The sequence below is a fragment of the Ailuropoda melanoleuca genome, chromosome 1, assembly GCF_002007445.2.
Source record: "Ailuropoda melanoleuca isolate Jingjing chromosome 1, ASM200744v2, whole genome shotgun sequence".
Lineage (NCBI taxonomy): Eukaryota > Metazoa > Chordata > Mammalia > Carnivora > Ursidae > Ailuropoda > Ailuropoda melanoleuca.
In genome coordinates this window covers 124,492,753-124,497,501 of record NC_048218.1, presented here as the reverse complement: position 1 = coordinate 124,497,501, position 4,749 = coordinate 124,492,753, and positions in this window count along the sequence as shown.

Below are 4,749 nucleotides of genomic sequence, written 5' to 3'. Positions count from 1 at the left end.
TTTTGCCTAGATGAATTTTTACCTAATGATGACACATTTGGGAGAATGCAAAATTTTCTGTGTTTATGTGTTGATACAACTTTTACAGTAAAATTAGATTGACTTTTGTTGAGATGAAAACCAGCAACTCAAATGTTAATGTTTCATCAGTGGCATGCTTGTTCACAGTATAATAACAGTATTTGGGGAACTATCAGTTGCAAAAACCATGAGAAGCTATATCCATTTTGCCCTGTAAAAACCATTTGCTCAAATTTATTGTGTAAATACTAACTAGATACCACTGAAATATAAGTGAAAAGGATCATTTGAACATAACTTTTAAACTCACATTAAGTAACTTCCCTATATGAAGTATACAGAGCTGCTCTCAACTTTGTTCTAACATGCTGGAAGAGTGTCCTACCTCTTTCTGGTAAAGTCCTATAGTCCAATCTCATGAAAATTTTGAAAAAGTCCTATATTATAAGTACAGTTGACTCTGAACAACGTGGGAGTTAGGGGTGCCGACCCCCCTGCACAGTCAAGTATACGTATAACTTTGACTCCTCCCAAATTTTAATAATAGCCTGATAGTGTACAGTTGATTAATACATATTTAGCATATTATATGTATTACATGCTGTATTCTTACAATGAAGCTGGGAAAAAAAATGTTGCTAAGAAAGTTGTAAAGAAGAGAAAATACAGTACTGTACTGTATAGTAAAAAAAAATCCATTTGTAAGCAAGTGGACTCACGCAATTCAGACCCCTGTTGTTGTAGGGTCAGCTGTACATGGAAAAAAAATCACAAGTACCTAGAACAAAAATATACTTTTCTATTTATTAGATTAGCCATCAAATATTGGTGTTAATTGAGGAGGTTGGACACAATCATACTCAAACATACTATATTTTGATCAAAGTGGATTTATTTTTCTTCACTGGTTTGTAACTGTAATCTGTTAAATTTTGGCCTAGAAACTAAGTAGAATTCACTTATTACAATATATGCACAATCTAATAAAGCAATATTGGATATACTTCGCTTTAAAGGGGACAGGGAAGTAAGCCAGTGAAAATACTTGATATTAATAAAAACATTTGGATTTTCAAACAATTTTTGTTTTGATTCATGCCCCTTCAGTTCTCTGTCGTTGAGGGGAAAAGTGTTAAGGCAATTTTTTTTAAAGACAATTCTTAAAGCAGTATTTTAGTATTAAAGTTTAATTGTCCCATCTCCTTGTCTTTAAGAATTATGAATTTTTAGGCATTACAGAATCCCAGAATTGAAATGAATAGGTCACAGGTTTAGCTCTCACACATGGGCAGGACCATGTCTTGTTAAAAATGTAGTATTTTAAGATGTTAATCTGTTCTATGACTCAGACTATCCCATTTCTATTCTAAGTAGTTGAAGGCACCAATTTTCATAGTAGCATTAACCCTATTTCCTATTAATCTACCTTTAAAATTGCTCTCCTTTTGCCTGCCTTCAGATTGAAAAATTCTCCCTTTTACTCCTAAGCCTTACTTTCAAACCTTTAATTTTTTTTTTAAGATTTTATTTATTTGACAGAGCGCACACAAGCAGGGAAAGTGGCAAAGGGAGAAGGAGAAGCAGGCTCCCCACTGAGCAGGGAGCCCGATGTGGGGCTCGATACCAGGACCCTGGGATCGTGACCTGAACCAAAGGCAGACACTTAACTAACTGAGCCACCCAGGTGCCCCTCAAACCTTTAATTTTTTGTTTTAAAAATTGGTACTTCCAGTTACGTAATTATAAGTAATCTTTTGTGGAAAATGTAGCACAATGGTACAAATAAAGGTGTAGATCCCCTTGCAATGAACATTGGCCTTCCAGAAGAAGTACTGTTACAGTTTTGGTGTATATTATCTGTCTATAATCATTTCAGTTGCAGAGCTGACAACTAAATGGGCTTCATGCTCTGGTTTAGTATCTTAATCCGTGGTAAATGTAGGATTTCATGACTGATACTCAAGCATAGACTGAGCACCTCCCATGTGGGATAAAAACCATTCATTCATTCATTCATTCATTCATTCATTCATTCATTCATTCATTCAGGTTTGTACTTGACAGTATTCTAAGCACTGGGGTTGCACAAGTCTTTAGAGATAGATGATTGACAAATTTCGTTAAATTACCTAACGAGTTAGAAGTGTGATCAAATTCTATGGGATAAAGGAAAAGTAAGGATAATCAGGTGGTGGGAGGCTTGCAATTTTAAGCAGTGTGGTCTGGGTAGAAATCACTGAATAGAATACATCTGAGCAACAGTTTGAAGTAAGATTACTTAAAAAAAAAATCTTTGAAACAGGGCACGTGACTGGCTCAGTGGGTAGAGCATGCGACTCCTGATCTCGGTGTTGTTAAGCTGGAGCCTCACACTGGGTGTAGAGATTACTTAAAAACATAAAAAATAAAAACCTTTGAAGTAGGTGAGAGTTAGCCATGTAGATACCGTGGGGCAGAACTTTCTAAGGAGACACAGTCTGTAAAGGTCAAAGTGGGGGCTGCACCTGGCATATTTGGGGAACAGCAAGGAGATTGGATTGGAATGAGTGAGATGAGCAGCAGGAGGAGGTCAGAGAGGTGATAACAGAGGGAATGGGGAAATCACAGGCTTTCTGGGCCATCATAAACTTTGACCTTACTCTGGCCTGGGAAGCCATCGTGGTGTTCTGAGGAATAGAATGGTATGGCTCTTTTTGGAAAGATTACTCTGGCTGTGTGTTTGGAAAAGATGAGGAAGGTAAAAAGAGACAGGAGGTTTTAATAAGTTACACAGGAGATGATGGTGGTACTTGTCGAAGGATGAATATATAAAATACATTATGTATAAAATAATAAATTTATGTGCATAAATTAAGCAGTACATGTGAGATATGGGTGTATAATGGTGAACGAAATGGATATGGTCACTGCCCTTTAGGAGCTTACAAGCTAACTCGTCTAGAAATTTTTCCTGGTAGTCATTCGTAAATTTTCCTCAAAAAATTTCCTATATTCTTTTTTAAAGGATAGTAGCCAGGAAAAAATGGATTTATCTTTAAAAATGTATCATGAAAATACACATACGCCTACAGCCATAATGAGAGAGAAATGTTAAGTTTATTAGATTCTGGACATTTTTATTATGTTTCCTAATAGCTTTTCTGGGTACGTTTTCTGTTTGTAGAGATCCAGATATATCTTCTTACATCTCTGGATGATTTCGTGGGTGTTCAGAATGGTCCGGTAGATATCCAGCTTGATTCAGGGGACCGGTTGGAATAGGGTCCCCTACTCCTCCGCCATCTTCCTCTGGGGACATTTTCATTGTACAGTGCTATGTTAGCGACTTTGGAACAAAGCTGTAGAATGCACCTGTATTGTTCCTGAGTGTAGCCTGCCTTGTGCTAGATCAGTTTTTAGACAGATGTTAATTTCTTTTGTGAGATAATATTCCCTAATGATTAAGAGCCTGGCTCTGGAGTTGGACTGTCTAGGCTGAATTCTGACTCTACTACCTGCAACTACATAACAAACTAATTACTTACCCTCTTTGAGCCTTGGTTTATTTTGCTTTTCTAAAAAATGGGGACAAACATAGTACCTACCTTATGGGGTCTATTTTGAGAATTAAATGATTGATTCTAGATATATCTTAAAGGTAGAATCAATAGAATTTCCCGACAGATTTTTCAACCTGAGCAGCTGGAGGGATGAAGTTGGCATTAGCTGGGGTGGTAAAAGATGCTGGTAGAACAGATTGGGGGGAGAAGGTCAGTAATCAATGTCCAGATGAAGATGGCAGAAAAACGAATTAAAGATTCCTATGGTCTGTATTTGTTTGTGCCATGTATGGTCAAGCTTGCATTTAGAACATTTCATTGAAATTTCTAAGTGGTAGGCTGCTGTGTTTAGACAAGAATGTGTATCAAATACTTAAATAATTATTAGAAAAATTTTAAGGATAAACTGCTCAGCATATATTAGCTTCAACCTTTCTTAATTTCAGTAACGTGTCTGTCTCTTCACAAGTTGTCCTGTCTCCCAGTTGCATCACTGGGTATCCTCTCCCCTTCAGTCTTTCTCTGACTTATCTTAAGTTTTCTTTTTGTTTTCCAACATGATCTTTGGCCTTTTCCTAAATCAGGGATCAGATTTTTGTACCAGTTTCCAAATTTCCTCTGAGGCAGGCAAGGAGAGGCCCACCCCCATGTATTCCCATTACCCAAAGCATATCCACCTTAGAGGCCTAGGAGAAAAAACGTTTAAGGGTGAGGATAAGTGAACCTCTAAGATGTTAAGGTTGAATAGATTGAAATGGGGGCACAATACTTGGAGTGCTCCATGTTACTTTGATGAGCAAGAAGGGTGTAAAGCGCACCTTTAGTTGGGATGATGCAGACATCAGCCATAATCCTACATCAAGATTTTGCTCCACTCCCAAGTCAAATGATGGGTGAAACAGGCTTATGTTTTTAATTTCCACTCCCTGACCTCTACAGAAAAAGAGCTCTTAACCTGACATTCATGGAGTAGCCTTACATAAACGCATTGTATATAAATCCTATATAAAATGTGTGTGTGTAAGGTATCTGTGACTCAAAGATTTAAGAGCTGTTGCCTCAAAGACTGCTTGTATTCTGGTTTTTAAGAGTAGCTATGCAAATAAACCTTTGTTTTACCTTCCTGTAATTGATTTTAAGACTAACGGGCTCAGTAAAGTCACTAATAAAGGATAGAAGGGTACTTTGA